At 39.1% G+C, this 15871-nt stretch overlaps 1 protein-coding gene across 12 annotated transcripts in view; it reads right to left on the bottom strand.

Moving 5' to 3' along the window:
- Nucleotides 1-15871, bottom strand: part of FARS2 (phenylalanyl-tRNA synthetase 2, mitochondrial) — a 715905-nt gene that overhangs the window by 693791 nt on the left and 6243 nt on the right. Inside the window, exon 1 of one of the 12 annotated variants that reach the window (XM_032424627.1) lies at nucleotides 14442-15432. The exons of the other annotated variants lie outside the window; for them this stretch is intronic. The gene's annotated coding sequence lies outside the window, so the exon portion shown is untranslated. Of the gene's footprint in view, nucleotides 1-14441; nucleotides 15433-15871 lie in introns of those variants that run through there. 12 annotated transcript variants of the gene reach the window in all.

Here is a 15871-nt window from a genome sequence, read left to right as displayed (position 1 = left end):
CTGGGGCAGAGCGCGGCTGAACATTTGACCCTCCGGCGCTACGTTCAGTACTTCACCCACTTCAGGATCATACTGTAAGAGTTGGAAAATGTCAGCAGATGGCGGCTTTACTTTAAATTATAATTTATATTAATTACAGAAAAAGAATAACTTTAAGGAAAAAATAACTTTTAAAAGATTAGGGTTCTAGGGATACCTGGGTGGCTCAGTTGTTGGGCGTCTGCCTTCGGCTCGGGGCATGATCCCAGGGTCCTGGGATCGAGCCCCGCATCGGGCTCCCTGCTCAGCGGCAAGCCTGCTTCTCCCTCTCCCACTCCCCCTGCTTGTGTTCCCTCTCTCTCTGTCAAATAAATAAAATCTAAAAAAAAAAAAAGATTAGGGTTCTAGTCCAAACAAGCAGGATACAAGATACCAACCCACAAGTACCTACTCTGTTCAAAACTCACCTCGTTTATTACATGGAGATATCCACAATGGGCTGGGCACAAGGATATTCCTTTAAATGAGGGTCTAGGGGTAAAAACTGACAATGTGATGCTGGGATTTTACTGAAAGAAATATTGAAATAATGCTAAGCAAGGAAAAAACACCAGTGTTCTTCCATATTATGAATAAATTGCAATACATAGAGATTCAGTAAAAAAGTCCATGCATATCTTTCATATCTTAAATATATTCACTTCTAAACATGGTATTTCTGATAAAGAGCTACTACATAACAACAAAGTTTAGCTTCAATATGGCTAGCACCTTTTATACTCTACAGAGATTACTTGGAAAATAATCTGACTTTAAGTACAAATGTATAAGGCATTCGGAAGTCAGAATTCCTTAAATTTAACAAGTTTTATCACATTTTTTTTGCTTTCCAGTTTGTAACTTTCTGGTAAAGAAAAGATTTTTGTTGTAGCTTAAAAAAAAAAAATTATCTATAACCACCCATTTGGAATTGGTATCTATTTCCTTCTCCTCAAAAATGTAACTGATGAGCACTGACGAATTATTAAATCATTAGACTGTATATGTGAAACTAATATAACACTGTATATCAATTACACTTCATAAATAAATAAATAATTTTTAAGAGACAAGGGAAATGTAACTGAAAAGTACAGTCATTCTAAAACCTCCTGGGTCAATTCAGCTTGTTTTAAAAACAAACCATTTTGCAATTCTAACTACAACTTTATTTAATGTTTTGGTTTAGGTCTTTCAAAAAAAGTCAAATATCTACATGTGACAGATACCAATTAATCTAAAGAAAATATTGTTAGCCAGCCCTTGTCTACAAATGCAAAAAGCTTTGCGTAACATTAAACTAAATCCACTACCTGCGTATTTATCCTGCTTTGCAGCCACCATCTGATCAATGAATAACAAAAAGGTGAAGTTAATTACAGAGTAGCTTCTGTACCTACTAGGCTTAACCATCACAAGAGGATAAATGCTTTCTCATTACTCACGGTATTCTAAGGTTGATTCAGTATACTGAGCATGCATTTGAGAAGCACAGATTTTATTTGAAAATATAACATGTATTTGTTCCTGTGCTGCCTGTTTTAGAGACAGAAAGAGACAGATCAGAGAGATCCTTCAGGGTTCTCCCAAAGCCATGGGGAGTTTCTGGACAGACAGACATTTCTTGATCAGGAAGCAAGGAATACCTCCTGCTCCACCAGCCAGTCACTCCCACTACACTAGGCCTTCATGACCTCCTTGCTTTAAATCTAAAATCTCCTAGTTTTGTTTTTGGGTGTTTTGTTCTATTTTATTTTTTTGGTGTGTGTGGGGGGAGGGGGAGGTGTCTTCATTTTAGTATTCGCGCACACAGGGCTGTGCTTATCTGGGGGAAATAATCAGTTTTATCCAGGGAACAACTTGAAATCTGGAATACCTTAAAAGAAATAAAACTAATTTACAACTATTTACTGTGCCCTTAGAAGAGGTGCTAGGAAACAGAATAAGAAAAAGTCTTTGCCCTCCAACGTTTCAGAAGGCCAGCCTCACAAAATCCCAAAATCGGTGATGGGCAATGACTGTGTCTTCATCAGTCGCTCGTATCAGTGGCAGCACTAAGGGCCAGTGGTTCTCAATCTTGACTGAGTTACCTAGAAAGCTGCTAAGAAAGATCTGTGTCAAGGCACCATCATGAGATTTTTATTTGATTGCTGTGGGAGGAGCCCCGACATTAATAGTTTCACAAGCTCCTGGGGACTGTAATGTGCAGCCAAGACCAAGGGCCACTGCTCCAGACTGAGAGTTCACAAACCCCACAGCTGCTAAGGCCAACAGTTCTCAAACAGGTTCTCAAATTGTCAAGGGTTGTTTAACTCAGCCTTGGATTGCATGAAATACCTAGCATCCAACCTACATATTTCCTTTTTTTTTTCTTGCTTTAGGTTCCAGAAGACGATTTGTGTCATCTTAACTTCAACTAGCATATAGCTCTGAGAAGACTATAAGCACTTTAAGATAATCATTAAAATTACCTAGATTTCCCCATAAAATCACTTTTATTACAAATATCTCTTCATATGAAAATTTCATTTTTAATTTAATTGCTGAGATCAGTCAAAATGGCATTTAATAAAACTATTTCGCCAAAAAGTAAGAAGCAATACTGGCCACTTTCAGAAGACTCCTGAAATTATCTTCACATCTTTTACATCTTTTACAGAAAGTTTTGCTAAGACCAGTTCAACGACAGGATGATAAGATATAAATTCGGGCCTTTGTATATGCAAAACTAGATTTTGCTTTATTGATTTGCTGTTGGGGTTTTAAAGAATAAGGCACATATATCACAAGAAGACTGGTTAAATGGGGCAGCAAGAAGTCCTGATGTAATGTTAACTGTCATGTATTTTAAGATTATGGACAGGATCAATTCTAAAATCTGCTTAAGGGAGGAAAACTCCAAGTACAAGATTTATTTTCTCTTAAAACTAGGTTCTCCCTCTTGTAAAGGGGGCTTACCAAAGGAAACTTTGAACACACCTAGCCCAGTCATGTGAGCACTGAGATGTGAGGATGTATTTACATCATCCCACTAAATTCAGGGCTTCCCCACCGCAGCGCTGGTGAAAAATGGCAATGCCACACCTCCACGGGGGCAATAAACATAGATGGGTACCACCTGCTCTTTCACACAGCTGTCTGACTTGTGCCTGATGAAGTGGTCCTCCATCCTGGTGGCACATTAGAAGCCCCTGACACTTCTTAAATATGTTATTACTGGGCCCCATGCCTAGGGTTTATGATGGATTTGATGTGAGTGGAAGAGAATACTGGTAGTTTGTAAAGGTTCTCAGATGTGTAATATGAGGCCAGAGAACCAGTGGGTTAATGAAACCAAGAGGTTATCCATCTGTCAGGTAATATGATCTGGGAACAACTAAAGGGGGACAAGTTCAGATAAAGACAGATCTGACCCCTGAGCTTGCTTAGATGACTCAAATCCTGGTCTCTCTCCTAGAAAGAAGGATGAGGGGGAGGCAGCTCATGTGAGAGGAGAGAGCTTGAGCTTACTCACAGGTGGGCAAGAGTTCAAATTCCCAGTCCACCGTTAACTAGCTGTATAGCCCTGGCCCATTGAGGAGATTCCTTCAGCCTATTTTCCCAGATGTTAACTGGCACTCACTCCATCTCATCGGGAATCTACCAAGATTACTATGAATTACATGTAAAACAAGGAGTACAGCAGGTATTCGAAAATAAGAGCAATATCAACCACTGAACAATCCAAGTGGGCCTTGGGCAATAAAGACAGACATCCTGTAGCTCATCTCTTCACACACAAGACACATTCAATAAATTATTTCCCAAAGTTTCACAGCCATAGTACAACATCCATATTTTCCTGAAGCCAGTAACAAAGATCTCTCATGGCCAACTTGTGGAGAAGGATCATAGCTTACTTGTTACACAAAATTGTCAGTGATGCCCAATTATAAAAAAGACAGAATTGATGGATCTGAACGTCAGAGCAAAGAACAGTTCAACTGCTTCAGTGCTACTCCCAGAGAAGAAGAGAATACTAGCTGAGGGGCAAAGAAGGAATCCAAATCCTAGAACAAACAGACCCCTGTGGCTTTAGGTTCAAATTTTAGCTTCAATGCTGCAGTAAATCACACACTCTGTAAGCTTTAATTTATTTATCTATTAGATGGGAATAATGCCCTCAGAGTCAGAGTTCTCATAAAAACTCAAAGTGCAAATGCAAATGTAGGTAAAGGGCTTAGCACAAAGTAGATGTTCAGTAAATCAGGTTTTATTTCCCTTGCCCTACCTATGTTTTGATCTCTAGTCATGAAGTTTCTGATAAATTATGCCTCTGAAATATTTCCTCTTCATGAATCAGACAACTCTCAAACGCTGAGAGCAAAAATTCACAGACAAGCCAATCAAAAAACACTAGAAAGGTATCTTTTGGATAGTGGTTCCCTCTGGGGGATGGGGAAACTAGACAGAGAAGAAGAGGGAAAGACACAGAATATTTTTGCTGAATACTGACTTTATGTCCTATGCAACATTCCCAATGTCTAAACCTTAAAACTAATGGAAATACATTGAGGAAAAACACTAAGAATGATAATAGCATAGGCTTATTTCTTACTCTTTCATGTATTATGAACTGTAATTGACCAGGTCGCAAAGGGGACTCAATGATTGATTACTAAGCAGCAAATCGTGCTAAATTAGGAGACTGATACAGGAAATCTGGATCAAACACTTTTACAACTAAATGACAGGAAAGCTGAGATATATAATCAATTTACAAACAACTGTAATTGATTGACAGGAAAAAAAAACTCAACCAGATTTCCGCTTGATTTACAGACCTACTAAATCTAGCAACGTCTAGACAGTTTTGTACAATTATTATCATGACCAAAATAAGAATTATGAGAAAAGGAGGTATATAAGAAAATAACATACAAACATCAATTTATAAATAATTATAGTTAACAGGAAAAAAAATCTCATCCAGTTTTCCACTTGATTTATACACCTGTTAAATCCAGCAACTAATAGGCCATTTTGTACAATTATTATCATGACTAAAATAAAAAGCATGAGAAATAAAGGTATATAAGAAAATAACACACAAACATCATCAACTTATTTTTTTCATTAGAGACAATAGGTCTACGAAGACCCATCTACGTGTTCCCATCTGAAACATTACAGCCAATATCACTGATACACTGACTATTGGCTATTTAAAGGCTTACTGAATATCTGGCACTGTAACTAAGAAATGGTCATACCCCTCGAGGAGCTCACAGACTACAAGAAAGCTAGAGTGAGAGGTATATAAGTTCCCAGCCAGAACTTAAGACTAAATGGTTATTGGAGGGCAGTGGAAGACGTGACTAACTCTACACGGAGGAAAAGCAGAAAAGATTTCACAAAGAGTGAATTTTCAGGGGTTGACAGCTAACATCAGCAGAGACTGGGCACATCTATTCTCAATTCTGCATTTGGTGGCTTTTTGACAGTGGCCTGAAATGGGGTATAAATATACCGACCACAGCCAAACACGATTACAGGCACTCCTCCCATAAACATTGTTTATTAAACATCGACCAGCACACCAGTGATCTTGATGGCAAATTTCTACACAGTGGAGAGACCACGAGTGCATAGGACCAGAGGCTTAAGAGTATGAAGACCCTGAAAGAGCTGGTAGCTCAGGATGAGGAGTTGTGGGGACCAAAGGAGGAAGTGGTAATGAATAAGAGAAAGGGAGTTCCAGGCCACATTCTGAGGAGCTAAGAGTCCTGATCTTTATCCTATAGGAAAATTAGGCCAGTATTATTAGTGGAGCAGTAGAATGACATATGTATGTGTTACAAACATGACCCTGGAACGCAGCGGGAAATGGAGCTGAAGGAGAAGGAACAGTAAGACACACACCACCTTTAATGTCAAGAACCTACCTTGAGTCACTGCCATGGTGAGGTAGGGTTAAGATGAAGGGAAACAAACAAACCAGCAGTCACCACATTACAAAATACAGAGATTTTAACACAAAGCACACTGTCCAGAACATCCAAAACTGAAGTGCCCTCAGACAAGGAAACAGCCAACCCTGAACTGAAGCCGCAGAGCGGCTGTTCTTTGGCAGAGAGACACTGCCTTGAACCAGGGATGAGTAATTATCAGAAAAGAAACAAACCAGAAACTATCCATAGAAACTACTGAATGAAAACAAAATTAAAAATATAAAGCAAAAAAAAATGTTCACCAAAGAGAAATTGCTCTAAGAAACAAAGAAAGAGTTCAGACCAAATTGTTTCCCAAATTCAAAGGAATTACAAATAAACTTAAAAAAATAAAAAGATAAAAATTGGTCTTGGGGAGGGTCAAAGAAGATATACAAAAGATAAAAAAAAAAGGTTATAAAACAACGGAAGATAAAAAGTGAGTTGGTACACCTCAAGAAATAGGAGAGAAAAATGAAATGCCCACAAAGTGAGTGTCATATTAGAGGTAACAAGATAAACACATATAAATAAACACAAATAAAAACCCCCAGGTCTGAGAAGTCTTACAAAAGGAAACATAAATGAATAAAAATACAAAAATGACCAGAAAGAAAATGCTAGATACATAAGACAAAAGTTCTACTTCACATTACTGGTGCTCCTGACCAACAAGACAACAACAAAACAAACAGAAAAATATCTAAAGATGTCACAGAAAAAGCTCTCTCCTAGAATTAAGACATATTTGAATCTGCAAATCAAGAGCAGACCATGCTCCAGGAAAAATTACAATGCAATGAGCAACAATAATAGCCTGGTGAAATTACCAGATCAGGAGAAAAGGATACGTAGAGCAGGAGGAAAAAGCCATACACACAGCACCGCCTTTTCCCATCACAGGGCTCTTTGCAGAAAGAGTGGGTGAGGGGAGAAGTAACTTTTCATCCAGAAGCAGGGGATGATGAGCCCACTAAACACAATCTTTTTTTTTTTAATTTTTTTATTGTTATGTTAATCACCACACATTACATCATTAGTTTTTGATGTAGTGTTCCATGATTCATTGTTTGTGCATAACACCCAGTGCTCCATGCAGAACATGCCCTCTTTAATACCCATCACCAGGCTAACCCATCCTCCCACCCTCCTCCCCTCTAGAGCCCTCAGTTTGTTTTTCAGAGTCCATCGTCTCTCATGGCCACTGAACACAATCTTAAAGAAGTATGGGGGGGGGGGCAGAATGTGTTTGACCTACAGAGTCCATCGTCTCTCATGGCCACTGAACACAATCTTATAGAAGTATGGGTGGAGGGGGGAGAATGTGTTTGACCTACATCCCATTGGTCATGCTAGTTCAACATACTGGTTACAGATGCAGGATCACTGAATCACAGGCAAAAATACCCAGTGGGAAGCCAGGCGTACAGATGCTCACCTTCTTTCTTCCCTATACTGTTAGTCAATTCCCACTAATGAAAGCACACTAACAAAGCAGAGTAGGGAAATCGTTAGGACTAAGAACCAGACTAGTCTGAGCAGAACAATCAGATGATATTAAGCAGTGAACAAGAAGTCTGGGCTGGATAAGGTGGGAAGAAGTAAGGATATGAGACAGATGTGGCACAATAAAAAAGTGGAAAGTCCAGTAGATTCCAAGTCCTGGTGGGAATAAAGAATTATGCAGCCCTGGTAGCGAAGGGAATAAGCTAGAAGGTAGGAACAGCAGAGTTAGAGAAACGCTTAAAACTGAGAGTCTGGGGGTAGTTCAGTCAATAAAATGTGTTTAACTGTGAATCCCAGCCGGGCCACTTACTATTTATGTTTCCTCGTTCTATAGGATTGTGATGAGTACTAGATAAGGTAACCCATAAAACAGCCAGCCCAGTGGCACCTGGGTGGCTCTGCCTTTGGCTCAGGTCATGATCCCAGGGTCCTGGGATCAAACCCCATGTCAGGCTCCCAGCTCCACGGGGAGTCTGCTTCTCCTTCTCCCACTCCCCCTGCTTGTGTTCCCTCTCTCACTGTCCTCTCTCTCTGTCAAATAAATAAAAGACCTTTTTTTAAAAAAAGCCAGCCCAATAAGTACTCCAAGAGTAGTTAGTCCCTTCAGTGCCCATTGGAGCTGATGAGCCAAGAACCAGGAACCAGCAGGGTGGAGGGAGAAGCCTGAGCCCTCAGAACTGAGCCATCCACATCTTAAAATTCACATACTTAGCTTCAAACACAAGCATCCTGCAGCAGGAAAGAAACCCAATTTTGAGGGAAAAGAAGTAAGAAAACCAAGGGACAGGAGTAAATCATGAAACTACAGCCCTAGTAGAAAACTCCATTGAATCACTGACCAGTATACTGGCAAATATTTATTGAATGCTATGCAAAGTACAATCTAATAATTTATTTTCACATCTATCTGCTAATAATATATTGTCCAGCACATAGACAAAATTAGAGGGCAATTAGAGGTAAAATAGGTGGAACTGACCGATTGCTTCTATTTACAGGGAGCAGCAGAAGCCCAGGCTGGCCTGACTTAGGACAATGAAATGTCTGCTGAGTGATGAGAGGACATGCTCCTGCCACATGCAGGCTTGGGAATGTGCTCTGCAGCCATGCAAGAGACGGAAACATAATGGTTAACACTGCAGACACATTCTGGCATTACTACAACCTGACCAGGGGTTCCCAACCTATTTCAGTCTAAGAATAAATTTTAACTTTGAAAAATCATCTAATCTCCACAAGATCAGACATATACTTTTTTTTTTAAGATTGATGCTTAATGAATGAACGGCTACCCAATGATAAAGGATGGTTAGTTCCTAAGGAAAATCTATACTTCAGAGTGCCTAATCACGCCAGGCTCTCCACCCAAAAATCAATAACAACAACAGCTAATCTTCTACAGCATTTTCTATGAATCCAGCACTATTTTAAATGCTTTGTATGTATTAATTTCTTTAATGATAACAACAGCCTGGGATATAGTACTTCGATTTTTTTATTGAGGTATAATTGACATATAACATTATATTAGTTTTAGGTACAACATAATGATTCAATATTGCAAAACGATCATCATACTAAGTCTAGTTAGTTAACATCCATCTTCATACACAATTACAAAAGAACTTTTTCTTGTGATGAGACCTTTCAAGATCTACTCTCTCAGCAACATACACTTTTAACGTCCACCATATAAATTAAAATTACTTTAAAGCATTAATAAATCACAGTAGCTTTTTATCACTGCATATTTTTCCAATCATTATACTATGTGCATGTGTTTGAAAAATGAGAGGACAAGCACATTAGAAACATAGGGATTCATAAGCCTTTTCTTTCTGTGGCTCCCACAGTTTGTCTAGCACGTGGGCTGGAAACCACTGCTCTGAGTTACCTGACAGGACCATGAATCTTTTAAAATTCATATTCCTCATCCTAAAATTGCAGAACCTGCAGTACAGCATTTCTAGGAAGAAAAAAAAACTGATATTACAGTTGAAAAAACAGGTTCAGAGAGATTCTAGCAAAATACAAAACCAAAGCACAAATTCTCTCAAATTACTGATCAAGTAGCAATACTCACTGAATACATTTTGTATGCAAAGTAATGATCAATCACTCTAATCATATTTATTTAAGCATTTACACACTAATCGTACTTTTCAAGCACAGAACCAAACAGAACCAAACAGAAAGCCAAATAACCCAACCCTGGGGCAACTAGAGCTTGAAAACGAGAGCTCACACAGAGGTAAATAAAACACTGTAGAGGATGCTAATAACAGAAAATAAGAATCTATGTAAATTATTTGCTAGTTTCTCAAGGCTGCTCTTATAGCACTGAATCAATATGGCATGATACAATCCGGAAAATACAAACATTTTGGAAACAAACAGTTCAAATATCAAATCTGTCATGTGAAGTGGGGCCACTTATTTTAAGTTCTCTAAGCCTCAGAGGTTTGGGTAAAATTGGGGTAACAATGTCTAGTTCATTCAATTAGTAGGAGAACCAAGTAAGAAAATTACGTCAGATGTCTTTTGCGGGCCCTAAAAATGGAGTGGAAAATGGCCGGAGAGGAAGAGAACTGTTAAGTATGGTCTGTGACCCTCAGGAAAATCTGTGCCATGAGGCCCCAGACCACATCACACTGGCATTTGATCTTTCTTCCTTCTCATGGGGACAGACTAAGTTAACAGACTAGGACTGTCTTAACCCAGGTACAACTGGGCTATGGCCCCTTCCGAAGGACAGGCTGCAGAGCTGCAACAGGGAAAACAACCCCAAAAGGGTACACAAATCTCCTGTTCTGAAATGCCTGATTGCTTTTTTTTTTTTTTAAGATTTTATTTATCTATTTGACAGAGAGAGACACAGTGAGAGAGGGAACACAAGCAGGGGGAGTGGGAAAGGGAGAAGCAGGCTTCCCGTGGAGCAGGGAGCCCGATGCTGGGCTTGATCCCAGGACTCTGGGATCATGACCTGAGCCAAAGGCAGATGCTTAACAACTGAGCCACCCAGGCACCCTGCCTGATTGCTTTTTTATGTTCCTATTAATATTTAGGAGCTTTCTTCTAGAAGTCCAAACAACATAAAATAAGACTATGATTAAATATAACCATGAACCCACAGTTTGTCTATTAAGTGAAACAGTAAAAGAAGTCAAACACTTCCCTTATTTCCACACCTTAGTATAGCCCACTAGTCACGCATAGACTCAACCCTAAAGTAGAAAAAACTCTCATTGCACCAAACCCCTACCCCCAATCTCCTATTGCTGATGAAAGCACAGCAAACTGGGAATCCAGGACAATCCAGACAATGGAAGAATCCCACCTCTGAGCAGAGGGCAGGGAGGATGCAGGGATCCTGCAGGGAATAAAAGGGAAATGAAGGCTTTGATGAGTTTCAGAATCTTGGTTCTTGCAATTCCTATCTCTTTGCAAACAAACAATCTCATGGCCTTGTCAGGAGAAGGAAGGCCTCCCTTATTTTGGAAGGTATTAAGACACCAGGGTGTGCAGGTTAACATCGTCATCATAGTCATCATAGACTACTGTACCAAACAGGGTTTCCCCAAGGCAGTTCAGCTTTATGCCTCTTGTCCCAGCATCACTATTAACAGCACCCACTTTCATCGATCTCAACAGTGTCCTGATTTAGGAAATGGATTTATATGATCACCCAAATGTTAAATTAAGTGACTGACCTAAAATGATATGGAAGAGCTTTGTGATAGCTGTGAAATGTAACCAAATCAACAAAATCCTAGTCAAGTTTTCTCCCTTACTCTCACTCACATACATAGTGTTTCCAATAATTTTAAAAGTTCACAGTCACTGTCCCTAGAAACAATAAAACTATTACCGACAGTCTAGGATTATAGCCTGCTGAAACTCAAAAATTTTATTTAAAAGCATCTCCACTGTAAGTCAATACCTTGTGTCAATAATTCACATGGCCTCTCCTGAGATTACACTTTTAGAAAGAAGATACAGAGATTCTAAATGACTAGTAACCAAGCACAATAACCTGCTAAAATGAGAATCATTTCCATGCTTCCAGGGTGTTCTAAAACATAAAATAAAAACATTCGCTACCAGAGGCTCTTCAAGTCAAATTAGAAAAATAGTGCCAATAAAGTCTGTTTTAAGATAATGCAAAATTCGGGAAGAATAAATCCTAAGACAAGAAAAAGTGTCCAAAATAGGTATTACTCTTCTAAAGAAACTGACAAGAAACTTGCTCGGTTAGTACACTAAGTGACTACACTACTCGCCTTATAAAATCTAAAAGGAAACTCTGACCAACGAGGAACAACATCCTCTAAACAAATGTAAACAGAACCTGTGCTGTAGCTGAACATCTCACATTACCAAAAATTGTTGGTGGTTATGGGGCAGGAAGCTGGAAGATGCGGAAATTTAAGGATTTCAGTCTTCTTTTCTTCCACCCAGTCATCTGACAAATGTTTACTGAGCACTTACTATGCACATTGCCTACAGAGACAAAACAAAACAGACATAGTCCCTGCCCTCATGGAATTGACTTCTAATGGGAGGAATCAACATTAAACCAGTGTCTGAGAATTACAGAGCAACATAATTTTATATTATAAAAAGTTAAGGTAAAGAATAAGATGCTTCAAGAAAGAATAATAAAAATCAAGATGGTATAATTTAAACTGTGGCCAGGGAACTGCTTGCTGAAGATGGAACATGTAATCTATGCAGTCACTGGTCAAAAGAAGAGTATGGGAGGAGAGAGATTATTCCAGAGAGGGACCCTGATGTACAAAATTCCTGAGGTGAAAAAAGAAAAAGAAAAAAAAAAGCTTAGCCTGTATATGCACATAACAGATTTATATAAAAAAACTACATGAAAAGATCCCAAAGCTTCACAAATAGCAGAGAAATTACCTTAAATTAACAAATGCAATAAATTCCAAATAAAAAGTTTTGTCAAGGCTGAAACAATGAAACTCTATTTTTGGCACTACTATATCAAGATGCGTTGAGCTGTAAGAAAGCCCAAATAGTTAATAAGAAACACACTTAGTGTCTACTCATCATGAAGTCTGTAGGTACCCAGTTACAGGGTTCATTCAACAGCTCAGAAAAGTCAAGGCGGTAAGTTGGAATCTCTTGTATTCTCTTGTCCTTTCTCACAGGCTTTTTTCTTCATGGTTGCAAGATGGCTGCTAAGCTTCAAGAATTAGTCCTCACGTTAGCATCCCAAGCAGGAAAGAGATGGCATAATCAAACTCTCCTTTGTGAATACCTATCTTTTAACAGGAAGCAAAATCTTTTCCAGAAAACTTCCAGCCAACATCCTCTTGTCTCATTAACCAGATCTGTGTCTTGTGGCTACCTCTGGCTGTAAGAAAGGCTGGAAAACCAAGAATCTGGCCAAAAGGGAATGGAATCACCATGACTACATTAGACCATTATGATTCATTTCCAGGAACTAGGCACACGGCCACTCAAACAAAATTATTGTTCTGTTGGCCAAGAAGAAGCATGGCTGTTGCATAGATAACTAACACTATCTGAAGTCACCCAATAATTTTTACAGGTAAGTTATTTAGAGCTTATGCAATTGATTCATTCATTCAACTGTTTTATTAATCATCAAGCATATGCAAAGCTAGACGCAAAGTGTTGAGGAAACAATTGTAATAAAAAACAGACATGGTCCCTGTCCTCACGGAATATACAACCTGATAACAGAGAAAAATATTAATCAAATAAACACACAAAAAGAGATATAGAACTCTGGCAAGACTGCTGTAATGAACTTTGTTGCCATTTACCAAAAATCAGTCCCTGTTCTCTTGGTAACTACTTCAATTTCACTGTATGTACCCCCACATGCCTACCTACCCATCCCCAGCTTTCACAGCCTGTATACCTTGGGGGCAGCTGCCCCCGTTCTTGCCTCTAGGATTTAGGCGGGTGGCTCAAACCTAAACTAACTGTAATCCTATACCCTAACCACAGTTATTGGTTAGAGATGAATGAGCACACAACTCAATTAGGGCCAAAGAGGTGAAGAGAGAGAACTGTAGGGCACCCTGATCCAGAAGCTCTCTCTTCTGACATTCTGGAAACAAGTGCCCCAGAATTGCTGGTGTCCTTCCACAACCAAGAAAGAATGCCAGCCTGAGGATAAAGTTGACATTGTATAAGACAGAGTGGAAAAAAGGACAAAAGCAGGTCTTTGACAACATCACTCAAATAAACCAATCCTAAAGCCCATCTGACTTCCGAACTTTCCAGATCCATGAAACAATAAAGCCATTATCTTGGTTCAAATCTATTTGACTTGGGTTTTCTGTTACTTGCAACTGCAGTCACTCTTAGTTAAGAAATACACTCACAACATTAAGAGGGCTTAAAAGAGGAAGATGTGCTTAAAGTTTGAGAAGGTGTCTTTGAGTATCTCTTAAACTCATACCAGGCAAATCAGGAAAGCTGGAAAGAATATTCCAGGCAGTTGGATCAGCATTTGCAATGGCCCCTCAGGGTCATATTGACTGTGTTAGTGAGTTTACATAAACTTTTTTAGACTTTATTCTAAAAATGATGTGGGGGTGGTAGGGGAGAATGGGGGAAGGGTGCCTAGCTGGCTCAGCTGGAAGATCATGCAACTCTCCATCTCGGAGTTGTGAGTTCGAGCCCCAGGTTGGGTGCAGAGATTACTAAAATAAATAAACTTTAAAAAAAAATTTTTAATAATAAAACAAAAATGAAGCAGAGGGGTTTTCTGGGGAGAAGGAAGATTAGCATAAATTACTGTCACATTAATCTATACTAAACATTTTATTTTTAAATAGTTGTCAAGACCACAGAAAAAGATTTTCAGAAAACAGTATAACTTAGCACCCACGGACTCTCCTTTAACAGAAGGACATTCCAACTCAGATTGAACATTCTGGTGAAACTGACCTTATTGTTAGGAAATGTATTAATCCGGGATAGTTTACCCAGAGGCTTTAAAAAGTAGGGAGTATAGGCGATTCTTGGAAGACCAGGGCTCTACAAATGAAAGCGGTCCCGTAACTACCATCACAACCAGATCTCAGAAGGCTGGAGGGGCTCTCACTGCACCTAGAAGCCAAGGTGTGAATGGGATTTCTAACAGAGCTTCACATCATCAAAGCTTGGGCACATGCACTTATTTCAAAGTACTCAAAGACTTGAAATAGGTAACAATGTCCATACCTGGAAATGTCAAGGAGGGAGAGTATGCCTCATAAGCTTTGTTCTATTTCATGATTTCTCCATTTTCACTCTTCCCTGCAGTCCAGAATTCCAGAAATCGTTATAAAGATATTCCTCCCAATAAACCAATCCTTATTAAATGAAGCTAACTCTGTATCACTGTCTGCCAATATTACTGCAATCCATTTCACACAAGCCAGGCTTTTATACTCTTAACTATTATTAGTTAACTCAAGCTCACAATTACAAAATATACAGGACACAGGTTTGCCAAGCTGAATTGCTTTAGTTGGGCTCAGCAAATAAATTTTTAAATTAGAAAGCTATGAAATATTAAATCATATAAAAGTATTCACTATAATGGCAAAGAAATCATGAGTTCTGTTTAGCTTCTACTGTTAATAACATTCTCCAGCGTAATACTGCAATTGACTGTATGAATATGTCCCCCCAAAATTCATATTAAAATCCTAAGTTAAAAACCAAGGTGATAGTATAAGGAGGTAGGGCCTTTGGGTGATTAGATCATGAGGATTCCTAAGGAATGGAATCAGTGCCCTTATAATAGAAGCCCCAGAGAGATCCCTTGTGCCTTCCATGTGAGAACACAGCAAAAAGGCAGCCATCTGTGAACCAGTACGCTTTCACCACTGAATTTACCAGCACCTTGGTCTTGAACTTCCCTGCCTCCAGACCTGTGAGAAATAAATTTCTATTGCTTATAAACTACGCAGTTTATAGTATTTTGTTATAGTAGACCAAACAGACTAAGACAAGTATCAAAGTTTGTGAGATAATAGAAAATATATATATTGGTCTCTGCCCCCAGTTCCTGGCCCCTAAAACCCTTGTAATTTTCCAAATGGTAGGAATACTAAAAGCATCTCTTGTTCTAAAATGTGGTCTTTGACCCCAGCCCTGACACAGGGATCCTAAAACCTTTGAAAATTCCTAAGTGATAAGAGCACTACGAGCATCATTTGTTCTAAAGAAGTGACTCTGGCTCCTGTAAGGGTCCTGAAGGGAGCTGGTCACCAGAAAGACTAAGCCATGATTAGGCACTTGGGATTTTTGGCCCTATCCCCCCATCCCCACTTCTCTAGAGAACAGAGGGGCTGGAAATGTTGCTACTAATTGATCATGCCTACATGAGG

The sequence above is a fragment of the Phoca vitulina genome, unplaced genomic scaffold (genome assembly GCF_004348235.1).
Source record: "Phoca vitulina isolate PV1807 unplaced genomic scaffold, GSC_HSeal_1.0 scaffold31, whole genome shotgun sequence".
NCBI lineage: Eukaryota > Metazoa > Chordata > Mammalia > Carnivora > Phocidae > Phoca > Phoca vitulina.
Note: the sequence above shows the minus strand (reverse complement) of the source record. Positions and strands in the feature narration are given on the sequence as shown.